The sequence below is a fragment of the Hoplias malabaricus genome, chromosome 2, assembly GCF_029633855.1.
Source record: "Hoplias malabaricus isolate fHopMal1 chromosome 2, fHopMal1.hap1, whole genome shotgun sequence".
Taxonomy (NCBI): Eukaryota; Metazoa; Chordata; class Actinopteri; order Characiformes; family Erythrinidae; genus Hoplias; species Hoplias malabaricus.
The window spans coordinates 40,547,906-40,564,982 of NC_089801.1; the positions used below are offsets into that span (position 1 = coordinate 40,547,906).

General features: G+C 42.2%; 1 long non-coding RNA gene across 1 annotated transcript; it reads left to right on the forward strand.

Moving 5' to 3' along the window:
• The first annotated feature begins 5,757 nt into the window (after positions 1-5,757).
• On the forward strand, positions 5,758-14,029 carry LOC136674421 (uncharacterized). The gene is made up of 6 exons (XR_010796054.1): positions 5,758-5,823; positions 11,653-11,868; positions 12,156-12,533; positions 13,339-13,509; positions 13,766-13,809; positions 13,962-14,029. It is a non-coding gene; the product is annotated as an uncharacterized lncRNA (long non-coding RNA).
• Positions 14,030-17,077: the final 3,048 nt, after the last annotated feature.

Sequence of the window (17,077 nt, forward strand, 5' to 3'; positions counted from 1 at the left end):
TTAAGGTGTAAACGTGTGCTACACTTTTGGGACACCCGATTGAACTAGTTTCTGTAAAATGTCTGTTTTCTCTTAGTTTGTCACTTGAGAATGTTTGATTATACAGTTAGTCTCTTTGAGTGAATAGAGTCTAATCCTTTGTGAAGATGCCAGACCCTAAGGTGAACAAGCCAATTGTCATGTGTGAAATAAAGAGGTGTAAAGAGCTGTGCATCTGGACTGATGGAATTAAATCCAGTACATAATGTAGATTACAAAGTAGATATCTAATGACCTCACCAATGCTCTATTAGTAAAATCCTCACAAATGTATCAGTATGTTGTCTACAGCCTTGATCAGGGCCTTGTCGTGGCGGAAGGGCTTGTGTGGTCTCATGACCTCCAGGGCTATGTCGTCGGGAGCTGTTAGCTCCCAGTAGGGTCTCCCATGGCGAACAGGTCTGGAGTGAAGATCCAGATAAACATGATCCAAAAGCATTCCTATGAGTACACCCATTAAAATTCAGTGTACCCTGCCCGGGAAAGGGTTACCGGGACCTACCCCTGGAGCCAGGCCTGGGGGTAGTTTCCGACGGCAAGCACCTGGTGGCCGGGCAGCCCATGTAACCTGGCCGGGCTCAGCCCGAAATGGCAATGTGGGAGGATTATGTGGGCTCACCACCCGCAAGATCCAGATTAGGGGTGCGGTGCAATGCCCATCGGGCACAGAGCGGGGGCAAAGGGGCCCCTGGCATCGTGGAACTTCAGGAGAAACTGGTTCTTGGTACGTGGAACATAACCTCACTGGGGGGTAGCCAGAGCTGGTGCGTGAGGTTGAGAGATACCAGCTAGAAATAGTTGGGCTCACCTCTACACACAGTGTAGGCTCTGGAACCAAACTCCTTGCTAGGGGTTGGTCTTTCTCCTACTCAGGAGTTGCACAGGGTGAGAGGCGCAGGGCGGGTGTGGGGATACTCACAAGTCCCCGGCTGGTGCCTGTACAGCTGGAATTTGTCCCAGTAAACGAGAGGGTCGCCTCAATGCGGCTCCGGCTTGCAGAGAGGAAAACTTTGACTGTTGTGTATGCGTATGCACCGAACAGCAGCTCAGAGTATTCGGCCTTCTTGGAGGCAGTGAGTGGAGTTCTAGAGGGGATTCCATGCACTGACTCTATTGTTTTACTGGGGGACTTCAATGCTCACGTTGGCAATGACTGGGAAACCTGGAGAGGAGTGATTGGGAGGAACAGACTGCCTGATCTAAACCCGAGTGGTGTGATGTTGTTGGACTTCTGTGCTAGCCATGGTTTGTCCATAACGAACACCATGTTCGAACATAAGATTGCTCATAAATGTACTTGGTACCAGAGCACTCTGGGCCAAAGGTCAATGATCGACTTTGTGGTTGTGTCTTCTGACCTGAGGCCATAAGTTTTGGACACTCGGGTAAAGAGAGGGGCTGAGCTGTCAACCGATCACCATCTGGTGGTGAGTTGGATCCGATGGCGGGGAAAGCCGCCAGACAGACCTGGTAAACCCAAACGTATAGTGAGGTTGTGCTGGGAAAAGCTGGCAGATGACTCTGTCCAGATGGATTTCAACTCTCACCTCCGAGAGAACTTCTCACATGTTCCGGAGGAGGTAGGGGGAATGGAGTCTTAATGAACACTGTTCCAGACCTCCATCGTGGAAGCGGCTGCATGTAGCTGTGGTCAAAAACTTGTCGGCAACCCAAGAACCCGTTGGTGGACACCGGGGGTGAGGGAAGCTGTCAAGCGGAAGAAGGAGGCTTTTCGAGATTGGCTAGCTCGGGGAACTTCCGATTCTGCTGATGGGTACTGGCAGGCGAAAAAGGCTGCAGCTGTGGCAGTTGCTGAAGCAAAATCCAGACCATGGGAGGAGTTTGGAGAGGCCATGGAGACTGACTTCCGGGCGGCCTCAAAGAGGTTCTGGAAAACACTCCGACAGCTCAGGAGGGGGACGGGGGACACTGTCCAAGCTGTGCTCAGCAAGGATGGTGAAACACTGAACTCGACTGAGCGTATTGTTGGGCATTGGAAGGAGCACTTTGAGGAAGTCCTTAACCCGAGAGACATGCCTCCTGTGCAGGAGGTAGGGCCAGAAGTGTCTGGGGGGTCAGACTCCATTTCCTTGGCTGAAGTCACTGAGGTGGTGAAAAAGCTTCGCAGTGGCAAAGCTCCAGGAGTGGATGAGATTCGCCCAGAGTTACTGAAGGCACTCGATAATGTGGGGCTGTCTTGGATGACACGCCTATACAATATTGCATGGACCTCAGGAACGGTGCCTTTGGATTGGCAAACCGGGGTGGTGGTTCCTATTTTCAAAAAAGGGGACCGGAGAAAGTGTGCCAATTATCGTGGCATTACACTTCTCAGCCTCCCAGGGAAAGTCTATGCCAAGGTGTTAGAAAGGAGAATCCGTCCCATAGTCGAACCTAGGATTTTGGAGGAACAATGCGGATTTTGTCCTGGCTGTGGAACTATGGACCAACTCTTTACTTTTTCACAGATGATTGAGGGGGCGTGGGAATTTGCTACTCCACTCTACACATGCTTTGTGGATTTGGAGAAGGCATATGACCGTGTTCCCCGAGAGATTCTGTGGGAGGTGCTCTGGGAGTATGGGGTGCCAGGGTCGCTCCGGCGAGCCGTACAGTCCTTGTACTCTCAGAGTTTGAGTTGTGTTCGCATCCTTGGTAGTAAGTCAAGCTTGTTCAGTGTGGGCATTGGTTAATAAAATACACCAGTCTTATTCCTCTTTCCCTCCTCCCTAGTAGTTGTCACACTGTTTGTTCTTTAACCAGCTTTTTCTCCCTTTCCACAGATGATGTCCTACAGCTACTCAAATACAGCAAGCCAACCACCTGCCCACTGGACCCCATCCCATCAACACTGCTCCAGTCAATCTCAGTGGACCTACTGCCCTTCATCCAACTCGTCATAATCAGTTCCTTGTCTTTGCTGTTTTGGCATGAACATGGTTTGAGTCTTACCAGGCAATATGAAATGCATCATTATCCAATCCATGGAGGCTCACCACTGGTGTCCCTCAAGACTCTATGCTGGGTCCCCTAGTCATTTTATTGTATACATATGGTGAAATTAACTTTCACTGGTTGTCTGAACAGCGGACTCTTTCACGGTCTTTAAACGCAGACTGAAAACCCATCACTTTGTGACCAATTTTTTTGACTAAATGTTATGTATTTTCCTCAACCAGGCTGCTCACTGCACACAGGACAAAGTCACAGTGTGTCCTTTGTGAACTTCCTTTCCCCTCTGTTTCAAAATTCTCCAACTCTCTTTATATTCAAATCAAACCTCAAAAATATACTTTCTCCCTTGTTTAAAATACTCCTCAAATTTAATCTATTCATGCTTGTTCTGTACTGTTTGTTAATATTTTGGATTCTATATTTGCTCTATTTGAGTTCTTGAAAAGCGCTATATAAATATAAGGTATTATTATTATCATTATTATTATTATTATTACTATTAGGATCTTGACAATTTCATGGTTTGCCTAGTACATTTTATAGGAAGTATTTGGGAGTACACCTCTATGTTTCTCTCATGTAGTGGAGTCAGTTAATTAATTAGTTATTCATTCATTTCTAATCCACTGAGCGGGTAACGCAAACAAATTTATTTAAGTATAAGTTTGTTATTTCCTTAGATTAAGAATGGGGTTCTTGGACTCGAATTTACACTTAACTTAAATGAGCAAATTCCACACAAAAACACAACACATATTATTCATAACAGGAAATTATTTATACAATTTTCATAGACTGGACTAACTGGCAAACCAATACCCTTACCTTCAATAACATGTGATTAATATATGTAGAAGGGCGGCATGGTGGTGCAGCTGGTAGTGTCGCAGTCACACAGCTCCAGGGGCCTGGAGATTGTGGGTTCGATTCCCGCTCCAGGTGACTCTGTGAGGAGTTGGTGTGTTCTCCCTGTGTCCGCGTGGGTTTCCTCCGGGTGCTCCGGTTTTCTCCCACAGTCCAAAAACACACGTTGGTAGGTGGATCAGCGACTCAAAAGTGTTGCCCTGTGAAGGACTGGTGCCCAATGACTGGACCCACCATGACCCTGAATTGGATAAGCGGTTACAGATAATGAATGAATAATATATGTAGAGCATGTTAACTGAGAGTTAAGAGATAAATTATAACTAGTAACTAAAAGATATGTAACATTTTATCAAAACTGACTGAACTTGGCATTCAACCTGATAGCACGTTTGAGAGAGAGCCTTACTGTACACAATGGCGACTTCTCGCGGCCATCGGCTCCAAACTAGTAATCCAGGTCTATGGTGAAAGTACTGGGCAATCGGCCCTCTCGCTGATAAGGGGGACCTGAAAGATTGCTTTTTGGGGTTGATCCACTGGGCTCTTTAAGTGTAGCAGAGTCATGGTGGTGAAGGGTTGGTTCCTCAAACCTTTCAGACACTGGGAGTTCTCATTTTGGGCTGACTTTGGTTATCGACACTTACAGGGACAGATTCAGCTGCTCGAGGCACACTTCCTGGATGAATGCCAAGTGTCTATTATATTATAATGTTTAATCTGGGGACTAGTCCAGGGCGGTCTACTTGATTGGCCAAATCAAGCTTACCAGCCGTTCGTTGATTAGTTCTAACGTGGAAGCTTTTGTAGATCAATAGAGAAAACAAATGAACGAAATGAAATAAAACAAAATAAATAATGATCAAAAGTACTATCTTTTTGCTGAAGGCTCAATAGTTAAAATGGAGTCAGTTCCCTTTTCTGAATCTTTCCTTTGTGGAGCCAGAGTGAATTGTCCTTTGTTTGTTGGTGGATCCAGAAGTCAATTTGAATCGCTGACTTCCTCACTGACTCACTGAGTGTTACTGACTGAAGGTTCATTCTGCAATTGCCTAATTCAATGGTCTTTTGGCCCCATCTCAAGGGAGGAGCCTGCGCTCTGATTGGATCCTGAAGGTCTGACAGAGCCGCGGATGATTGGCCCCGAGGGATCCAGTGTGGAGCTTAGTACGTAGAGCTCGCCCAGGAATCAGGACAAAGAGACTCAGTCAGATCACGTCCTTATGATTTAATTCACTTATAAAGAAAGACATTAGGAATGAAACATGTTTCCTGGTGGACTATTCCACAGTCTTTTACACATAGCATATATATATATATATATATATAAAAAAAATAAAATTTTATCCCAAATACAGAATAATATATGAAATAAAGTGTGGTTTCCATGTATAGGTAACGAAGCAGAGAGGACTTCTCAATCCATGTGGTTTCTGAATGTTTGATTGATAAGAAACAATGAATCATTGTACAAATAGAGAAAAGATACAAAACGAAAGATATACAGGAATTGTGGCGGCTCAGGAACAAATAAATTTTGTGTGGTGTTGTCTCTCAGGGCACTAACTGGAGGTCGCTCTTGTTCAATGTGTGGACGCAGTTGCTCCTGAAAGCTTTAAGGATCATCTTTTATGAACTGTAGTTAAATTTCAGTTTAATTGTCATGTGAAGTCTCAGTGTTAGGTAGTAATATGTATTTCTCATATAAAAAATGTATTTTCCTTTTAATGTTGAATTCCATGGTTTGACTCAATCTGAAAGACAGAGGCTGCCTTTATTACGTTTTTTAAACAACAATGCTGAGTGTGTCAGCCTGCAGATGTCCAGCTCCTTCAGCTGAAGGGATCTCAAGGTGTGAAAGGAGGAACTCTGTGGTACCTGTTTCATGCATTTTGCATTGATCAGGCCAAGAGGTGAATTGTGCAGGTGAATTGGCTACTGATGGACTTCTGCTTCCGGGTGAGGGTACGCTGTGCTCGTTTGTTGCTGGAGCTTGTCGCTGGAATTATTATTATTTATTTACATTTTTTTTCTTCCCCCCTCCCTCATCCCTGGTTATTTGTCTAATTTTTCAACTGTTTAACTTCTACGTGTGACGTCTCTCCGGTGGATTCTCTGAACTCCGTTTGCAAGTTTTGTTTACATCGACGCGCTGAGCTGCATCGTGCTGTATGCGAGTGAGAGTTGCTGTGCGAACTCGACACTTTTTGCTTTCATTCTCGGCTTGACAGTTCCACGTGCAAATTATGTCAGTCACTTGGCATAACCCGGCGCCCACGCTACATTCATCGCTCCTCCAAACCTCGACCTACGGCGGATCGTTCTTCGGGCTCTGCTATTCCTGTCATATGGTCTAGTGGGTGGAATCAGCGCTTCGCATCTTCGTACAGCTCTCCAGGAATTAACGTTAATGTTCTCCGGTCTTTCCCTCGAGCCACCCCACTGCCATCGATGAACTGCTCCAACACGTCACACAGACTTAAACTTGGACTACTTAACTCCCGCTCTATCACAGATAAAGCTCCTTTACTTAATGATCTCATGGTTGTGAACCACATCAGTGTATTTTTCCTCACAGAGACATAGCAAAAACCTCGTGATCATTTCCACCTTAATTTGTTGACTCCTAGTGATTTTAGATATTTAGCTAAGCCCAGGCCACAGGGGAAGTGGGTGGTCTCGCTGTAATTCTTGATGATTCACATCAATGCCACACATTGGATTTAATTTGTTATTCTGGTCTATCTGTTACCTCTGTCTCTGGCTCTATTGTTGGTGTTTCTGACCACAAGCTTGTTGAAGCATCTGTTAACATCTCTGTAAATCTACTGTCTCCTTCCATAATATCAAAGCTATCGAACCTCAATCTTTTTCTGCCCTTCTTCAGTCTTCTGCACTTTCTTCTATTTCCCGGCTGTCCTGTCCTGATGACATTCTGACTCTCTTTAATGACACTGTTTCTGGTATACTAGACCAATTGGCTCCCTTAAAGACTAGACAGGTGCCTGCTGGTCGCTCCTCCCCTTGATTCACTCCTGAACTCCGTGCTTTAAAAACCACTGGTAGGCATCTGGAGTACCGCTTCGAGAATTCTGGTCTTAATGTGCACTTAATGGCATATACTGACCACATGATTTATTATAATACTGCTTTAAAATCTGCCCGTTCTGCACACATTTAATCTCTTATTAATAATTCTGGTAACAAGCCCAAAACACTTTTCGCTACTGTTAGTAAACTCATTCAGCCACAAACAATCAAGAACTTTAACACTGCTGTAGCAATGTGAAGTTTTCCATAGATTTTTTAATGACAATATTGCTAAAATCTACCATCAGCTCCTCTCATCTCCTTCTTCCCCTGAGCATTGTTTCCATTTGAGCCCAGCTCATAAACCCCTGGCTAATGTCTCTCCCATTGATCCAGAACTTATATCAGAGCTTATAGTTAATTCCAATGCTTGTACCTGTCTCCTCGATGCCGCTCCTACCCCACTTCTTAAAAAATATTCCGCCATCATATCCAGCCCCATTTCCCATCTCGTTAAAATATGTCTCTTGCCTCAGGTCATGTCCCCATAGGCCTTAAAACATCTGCCATTACACCCATTCTCAAAAAACCTGGTCTGAACACAGACAACCTTGATAATTTCCGACCTATTTCTAACTTCCCCTTTTTAGCTAAGCTGTTAGAAAGGGTGGTGGCTATTCAGTTAGAGTCATTCCTGATGGACAATAATGTTTTTCAGTCTTTTCAGTCTGGCTTCCGCACAAAACACAATACTGAGACAGGCCTTTTGCGGGTTTTAAACGATATCCTACTAGCTACTGATTCTGGTGCACTCAGTATTCTTCTTCTCCTAGATTTGAGTGCAGCATTCGACACTGTTAAGCACAGCATACTCATCTCCCGTCTCTCAGCTATTGGCATAACTGACACATCACACACAGATCTTCCCCTATTACTGTTATACAAGGTGTTCCCCAAGGTTCAGTCCTAGGCCCTAAACTATTCATCATATACATGCTGCCACTTGGTCAGATCATCCACAGCCATGGTCTTAATTATCATTGTTATGCAGACAATACTCAAATATATGTGAGCACCAAAAATACCTCCAATCTGCCCCCCTCTACCATTATTTCCTGCGTTCAGGATCTGAGACATTGGTTGCATGCCAACTTTTTGAAACTCAACACAGAAAAATCTGAAGTCTTGCTCACTGGCCCCAAGTCCACTCTTTCAAAAATTTCTGATATCACACTTAACTTTGATGGTGTGGCTGTAAAAACCTCTCCAGTTGTTCGCAATTTATGTGTATTTCTTGACTCCTCTCTGTTCTTCAAACCTCATATTATGACCAAAACCATCCATCCATTATCTGTAACCGCTTATCCAATTTAGGGTCGCGGGGGGTCCAGAGCCTACCTGGAATCATCGGGCGCAAGGCGGGAATACACCCTGGAGGGGACGCCTGTCCTTCACAGGGCAACACAGACACACACACATTCACTCACACCTACGGACACTTTCGAGTCGCCTGCAACGTGTGTTTTTGGACTGTGGGAGGAAACCGGAGCACCCGGAGGAAACCCACGTGGACAACACACCAACTCCTCACAGACAGTCACCCGGAGCGGGAATCGAACCCACAACCTCCAGGCCCCTGGGTGCGACACTACCTGCTGCGCCACCGTGCCACCCAGACCAAAACCAAAACATCCTTTTTCCATCTACGTAATATGGCTCGCCTTCGTCCCCTGCTTTCTGTGAAGGATGCTGAAATTCTGGTCCATGCTTTCATTTCCTCCCATTTAGACTATTGTAATTCTCTCTTCATTGGCCTTCCTTCTATGACCATACACTCCCTTCAGTGTGTTCAGAACTCTGCTGCTCGGGTACTCTCTTATTCTAAAAAATCTGCTCATATCACCCCTGTTCTTCATCAGCTCCACTGGTTACCTGTCTCACTCCATATTCAGTTTAAAGTTCTCCTGCTCACATACAAAGCTCTGCACCTATCTCTTCTCTCAGTACTTCTGCACTCTGCAGGCTTAAGTGTATTCTTTTATTTTATTTTTTTTGTCCCCCTCCTCTTTTTGTAAAGCGACCTTGGGTATTAGAAAGGAGCTATATAAGTCTAACTTATTGTTATTATTATTATTATTATTATTATTATTATTATTATTATTATTATTTTAATCACACATGTGCTGATTGCAAGGTTGGGTGATTGGGTCATCCCAATCTTCTTTGATCTTTGATACAGATGGGTGACGTAAACAAGGGGAGTCTGCTTTTAAGATGAAAGAGATTTTGATCATATTAGTCCTGAGCCCACTACACATGCTTTTTGATGTGTTAATGCCTCTCTTTAGGAGATACAATGTCCCCATATTCCTCTGCACAGAGACATTTTCACAATCAGAGGAAGGAAAGTTCATGTGGACGGGGCCTAAGGTCATTGGCATCGTTAATGCATGCTCAGTCTCATTGATTCCAACTGGATTTACAATATTAAACACTGACACTACACTACTCACCACTCAGCTACACAGTCCTCCATGTAGCTACAACAAGAAAGACATCAGCCATTCAATGTTTACAGTGCATTTCCCAAAATACTCCATGCTCTCCCTATCCACAGCCACGGATTTGTTCTTTCATCTACCCTTAGTTTTCAGCCACTAAAGCCAAACTACACAAGCAAGGATGTGGCAGATTTATGCCAGGATCAGACAACATGGATTTAGCGTGATTTTGGCATGATTTTATTGTATCTGACAAATTTCCAGTGTTGGAACCGAATATGAGTGTCGGGGGCGAGTAAACAGTCGTGTAGTGTGACATAATCAAAGATCAGTGATGTTGTGTCTGGGATGCAACATGACACACCGATGAAAATCTAGGATGTACGAATTTTTGGGATCTTTTCGCCTAGTCTGACATATCCAATGCCATGTTCCTTGACAATGACCAATAGGAGGACAGAGCGCTGTCTGGTGCAAATATGTAAACACAGAAGAGAAAGAACAAGGCTGCTGCTGCAGCTGTCAGGTGGAAAAAACAAACCTGAGGAAATGCTCTTGACATGTTAACGCATTACCAAAAGTTCTCTTTGCAGGATACACAGTCTATTATCTCCTCTTTAAAACACACAGGAACGGGTCCACAGTCATGTTTTCTTCTTCTTCTTTTTGGAGCACAAAACTTCCAGCAGCACACATAGCACTTCTGTAGCCATGACTGACAGTTTTTTGACCAGCCCCCTTGAGAGACAATGAACTCACGAATGACACGAATGAAGAATGGTCCATGTCAAACATGTAGTGTTGGCAGTCTTCCAACCAAGACACGGCATGAATTTATAATGCTAAACTGACATAGTGAACGTCATGAAAGACAAAAATATTGTGTGGTCTGATCCAGGCATTACCTATGAATCCCCTAAGACAGGGGTGTCCTAAAGGGGGCCAAACTGGTTCATATCAAAATTCTTCAGGACCAGTCTCTCTTTCCAAATATGCTATTTATAAATTTAAACAAAAATTTATAAAAAACAGTTTATATATATTAACTATAATAAAATCTAACATTTTACTGCAGATACTTCCCTCTCTCTTGAAATCACTGGTTCTCACTGTGAACTTTGCTGCAGCCATCACCAAACATTGTTCTGTGAATAACTTTGCTGGCCCAGAGAAACGAATGCCGTTTAGGTTTAGCTCAATTCATTAACACAGTGGTGCAATATCCTATACATTAGCGCACTGCTGCCACCATCTGGTGAAAGAAAAAAGTGCCAAGTGCCAGCCACTAATGATGTATTCTTTAAAGTGAAGCTGGGGGCCGGACTTTGGAAACCTCTGCCCTAAGACCAATTTCTATCAGACTTGTATGTGTCTGCCATCCACGTTCTCTCACCTCAGCTGCAAAGTCTGTATATTTCAGCTTCATGAATTCGCAAGCTTCATCTACTGCATTCTCAGATGGAATTGTTAGTCCTAGTAAATTATGTGCATTAAGATGACTGGGAAAACTCCTTGTCCATGTGGACAGATCTCCCTGTTGGTTCCTCAGTCGATGGAGTAAACTGATTGTCTTCAATGATTAAACAAACCATAAAGCAGAGCTTCCAGAGAACAATGTGGTCAGTGGCCTTGTCTATTCTTCTGCTTTTAGACCCTTTGAACTTTACATTAAACTGTAGCTGCTCTAAAACAGGAAACCCACAATGAGGCCTTGACTCTGACTATCTTTATTAACGCAGACTGCTTTGTATCAGTTAGGTCTAAACTGCAGGCACTCTCAGTGTATTAGATAAACCTAGAACCTGTATTTAAACCCAATCAGCTCCCACCACTTTACACTTGCACCAGAACTGTTTTAAATATCTCTTATTTCAATTGAGCTGGATTAGTTTGGATACAACAATGTTTTGTGAAGTTACTTTCTCTACATGAAAGTCACTCTACTCTGAAGGAATTGTCCCGTAGAGATTATATTCTCTTTTTACATCTAAAGTTAAAATTAAAATACAATACAAATACAAAACATATTGTAGTGAAACTTTGTACTGAGAGACAGCATAGCACTGTGAATATGTCAATGTTCTTTAGAAAGTCCGAATTAACTACGCCTTTTCATTTTGAATGGTAACAGGAAGCTGGTTTAGCAACGACCCCTTTATCCTGTTTACCCCATCACCCAGTTTGATCATAAGACATTCAGAATTGACCAAATATATTTCCATTTATACAGACCAGTGAGTTGTGAGAAATATCTATGTTGCAGGTTTTCGAAAAATGTGATTGGCTGGAGCTGTTTCCTCATGTGGTTACATTCAGACCAGACAAACACTGATGATGTAGATTACGAGAAATTTTCCACTGAGGTGGACCAATCAAATCTCAGCTCAGCCCCTTGCTACAAGGACCCTCAGCGTCATCAACCTCTCCGCAGCAGTCTCTGAGATGGATCGATCAAGAGCAGCTCTCTTTCCTCTCGTCTGTAAGTACACTTTAATTTTGTAGATTTAGTTTGATTCCAGAGAGACACCAATGATCTTGATTTCCACACTATTTTGCCAAAGGTTAATTGGATGATTTACTTCTGTAACCCACACTAGCATTGGACATGTTGATCTTATATATTTCCATTATAATGGCCAATGCTTTTCTAGATAAATTATACAAAGTAGTTCGGCAATAATTACACCTTAAAATAGCAGCAATTTGAACATTCAAAGATCTGTTTGTCCTTTTTGTTTCATGTAAACTTTGGCTGGTGTGTTGCAGGTGTGTTGTTCTCCGGTGTCTCAGGAGCTGAAGTGGAGATAAGAGTGAGACCAGGAGACAACATCACTTTCAAAAGTGATTGTGTTTGGAAAAGTGTATTAATTACGGTTTGGTTTAAAAACTATTCCTGTAACTATCAACCTCCTCTTATTATAACACATAGCAACTTGATGAAAGATGGCTTTCCACATTATGATTTTGTGTGGAATCCCTCCAATAAAACTCATGATCTTCTGATAAAGAACGTCACTGTATCAAACCTGGGCCTGTACTACTGTGCTCTACATGAAAAGCAGGTTATCAACGATGAAAATGGAATTATATTTTCTAATGATGTTTATCACACTGGAAACAGAACCATCCGACTCTCTCTTTATGGTAAGATTCCTAAATTCCTGCTTACTGACTTTTATTCTTTTTTTGTTTGCTTTTAACAAAGCTTCTCGCAAACAGAAGTGTTTCTCTTATGCTGTGTCTGTGACACAATAATTACCTGGATGTTTTATCACAATATTTTTTCTGAAATTAATTAAACTGTTGAGTCCTTTAAATTGCTGGGAAACTTTACACAAGAGATGGATACATTGCTGTGAGAATTTGACATGACTGAAGTCAGGTACTGATGTATAAATACCAATTCAAATATGTTCCCAAGGGACCTCTTTATACATTTCCATTAGACTCTAGGCACTAGTGACCCTGGCTGTCATGAAATTAGTCTCATGTCTAGCTGCTCCTGAGCGTCTCTTTCTATTGGTCAGTGCCTTTCCATGGAAATTATGCTAATGATAGATGCACAGTTCAACACATGATTCAGCAACAGATGTGTCTGAATAGATGCATTAAAATAGCAGAATATAATCAGATGGTGTCCTAAAGCAGCTTTACACAATTCCAGTAATAAAAAGGAACAGCAGACATAAAACATGAAACTCACCTGTGAACAGCCAAAGATGACAGTGACAAGGATGTACTGATCTAATCTTAGTGGTGATAGTATGGATCCAGAAAGTAATAAAGTAATGATAATGCTTAATAAATAAATAGTTAGTGTTCATTTAAACTTCATGAAGTCAGTAACGGAGAGTAGACAGAGGGTTAGTTTGAAGCAGGAAACAGTAGCTGGAGGCTGAGCAATATTTAGTCATAAAGGAATGGCAATCTCCTTTTCCTTTCATTTTAGTCCCTTGTGTCAACCTGCCCCAGTCCATGCCCATGACCACTCCCACTCCCCCTGTATCAGAGTGTAGTTCCTGCTGGAAGCTGCTGGTCAGTGTGTGTCCTGTGTGTGTTCTTGTCTCTTGGATGCTCTCCTCAACCTGTGTATACTACATCTGCCACAAAAGAAACAAAGGTAATTTGTTTTCTCAGTTCCACCCCCCCCCCCCTCTCTCTCTCTCTCTCTCTCTCTCTCTCTCACACCTTCTGTTTCTGTCTAATGTCATGTAGTCAGTGTAGTAACCTGTAAGTGTTCTTGGGCAAGACTCCTAACTCTGCCTTCGCTGAGATGTGTGACGTCATTAAAATGCTGCACGGCTCTGGATATAAGTGTGGGCACAATGCTGTAAATGTAAAGATTATTGATGGTTCTGTTTTTTTTTTTTCCTCAGATTCAGAAGAGAGAAGAGAACTCCTCACTGCAAATGTGTTAAAGGTTCAAACCATTCTCATGACATTTCCATAAATATTAATTTAATTTCAGTTACCGGTCTCTTATCAGTCTCTCTCTCTCTCTCTCTCTCTCTCTCTCTCTCTCTCTCTCTCTCTCTCTCTCTCTCTCTCTCTCTCTCTCTCTCTCTCTCTCAGGGCGACTGTATTAAGGAACATCAGTGTGAGCAAAGAATGAAAGGAGAGTTGTGTCTCCACACTGAAGTCTATTACATATCTCTGAAATCAGAATAAATACAAACACACACACCTCTCTGAAGTCTGTTGTTTGTTGTAAATTGAGTAAAAACAATAAAACATATGTTTTTGTAACTTATTTGTTTAAATGTACATTACAAGTCCTGAGTTTCAATGAACTAAGATACCACCGAATAACAGATTAAAGCCAGGTTCACATTACACAATTTTAGACCAAAAAATTCAGGTGCCAACTCTTTTGTTAAGGGCAAGAGATCCAATTCAGAGATGGTATGACCCAGTCTAGGGTTGATCCATAACAGAATGAGGTGTGTGTTATGATTGGCATGTGGGAAAAAGAATAACTGTAACAGCGATGAGAATGTGGACAAAAATTTGTAGATGAAAAGGACCCAGCCGGAATCACAGATTGGATAATGAATAGAATATACTGTATATGTCAAATTTACACTGGTGGACTTCAGAATGGCCTGTGCTGACAAAATAACAAACACTCACACCTAACTGACGCACAGACAGCTCTATCTAAAAGAAATAAAAATGAAACAAAAGACAATCTCTTAGCTCACTCCCTAAGTATACACATAAACACACACAAAACCCACTCCCAAAACAAATGGGAGCCAAACGTACTCTGGTGGAATATATACATAGTGTACATATTTTACAAAAGTTTACATTAAGAACACATTAAAACCCAAAGGGGCAAACACATTCATAGTCAAAGTGGGAAACACAGGATTCAATATTAACACAGAGTCACAGAGAACAAAACACAGCTGGCTAGCAACATTTACAATGGCATACAGGAAACAGTGACTAACAGAAGTAGTTATGTCTTACCTGATAAGCTTGGGAATACATTTTAGCTAAAATGAAGATCACTTTGTGGGAGCCTAGGTACAGTGAAAAATCCTTCTTCCTACATGACTGGGAAAACTCTGCAGTATTGGTAGCATTCCCTGGAAAACCTTTAATGCCTCAAGGCAACTGCTCATTCAGGGGTAATCTATTTTTCTTAGATGTCTTCATATATGATTAGCTTCACTGATCTCATGTAGCAGGCCTAGGAGTCTTCAGGCACATGGAAGTTGCTCTACTGATATGACCGGTACAACTTTGATTGAAAGCAATTCCTCACAAATGGTGAGGCAAAGAAAACTGATTCGTAAAGTATCGACACTTTTCTAACATCACTCAGAAAAATACTTAGTCTCATGTAAAGTCTGTGTTGGTTTTAGTAAAGGAATATCTCCTTATTCATGGAGAATATCTTACTTCTGATATGATAAGCAAAATGTGTACAGCCAAAAATGAAGGTTTATTTAAACTTGGCTGGGTTAAGGTTAGCTGGGACAGCTCCTCAGTCAAGGTCCTTAGACAAATCCTCATCCACAACGTTTGGAAATATCCATGTTTCTGAGAAAACTCAATTAAATTAATTTACATTTTCAGGAAAGAAAAAAAAAATGGGAAACTCCTAATTCATGTGCATAAGCTCACATAGGCATATATGTGGGTACACAGGGTATATGTGGCCTAATGGTTAGAAGACTGGGCTTGGTACCAGAAGGTTGCTGGTTAAATCCCCAAGACTGGTGGGAACATCCATGGCTGAAGTGCCCTTGAGCAAGGCACTGAACTGAAGACTGCTTCCCAGGCGCCGGGGATGGCTGTCTGCTGCTCTGGGTGTGTGTTCACAGCCCATAGTGCATTAGTGTGTGTGTGTTCACTGCCACAGATGGACCTGCAGACCTAGGATCTTCAGCAGATGTACCCCAGTGCTGGACATCACAGTATCTCCCCTTTACTGCCTAGATCATTACTTCCTTTCTTATACACTTTTTGTCCCAGGCTCTTCCTGTCCATGTCTTCCTTCCTTGCTCCTCCTTCACTCAACACAACCTGCACTTCATCTCTCTTCCTTCTTGCTTCAGCTGAATAGACTACCCTTTCCCACACTAACCTAACCCCACAAGGTTAATAAAATACACCAGTCTTATTCCTCTTTCCCTCCTCCCTAGTAGTTGTCACACTGTTTGTTCTTTAACCAGCTTTTTCTCCCTTTCCACATATGATGTCCTACAGCTACTCAAGTCCAGCAAGCCAACCACCTGCCCACTGAACCCCATCCCATCAACACTGTTCCAGTCAATCTCAGTGTACCTATTGCTCCTCATCCAACTTGTCATTATCAGATCCTTGTCTTTGTTGTTTCGACATGGAAATGGTTTGAGTCTTACCAGGCAACATGAAATGCATCGTTATCCAATACATGCAGGGTCACCACTGGTGTCCCTCAAGACTCTATGCTGGGTCCCTTACTCATTTTATTGTATACATATGCTGAAATTAACTTTCACTGGTTGTCTGAACAGTGGACTCTCTCACGGTCTTCAAACGCAGACTGAAGACCCATCTCTTTGTGACCAATTTTTTTTGACTAGATGTTATGTATTTTCCTCAACCGGGCTGCTCCCTGTCCCTCCATCCAGCCTACACAGCTACGGTGATCGTGCTTTCTCTAGATGTGCTCTTCGACTCTGGAACTTCCTTTCCCCTCTGTTTCAACATTCTCCAAATCTCTTTATATTCAAATCAACCCTCAAAAATATACTTTCTCCCTTGTTTAAAATACTCCTCAAATTTAATCTATTCATGCTTGTTCTGTACTGTTTGTTAATATTTTGTATTCTATATTTGCTCTGTTTTGTATGTCTTTCTGTGTTCTATGTATTGCCTATTGTAAGCGTCCTTGAGTTCTTGAAAAGCACTTTATAAATATAAGGTATTATTATTATTATTATTATTATTATTATTATTATTATTATTAGGATCTTGACAATTTCATGGTTTGCCTAGTACATTTTATAGGAAGTATAGAGTGATTTGGGAGTACACCTCTATGTTTCTCTCATGTAATGGAGTCAGTTAATTAATTAGTTATTCATTCATTTCTTATTAATTAATCCACTGAGATGGTAATGCAAACAATTTAAACAAATGTTACCTAAACTCATTAGACTGTTGCTCATAATAATAAATTCATCCCTCAA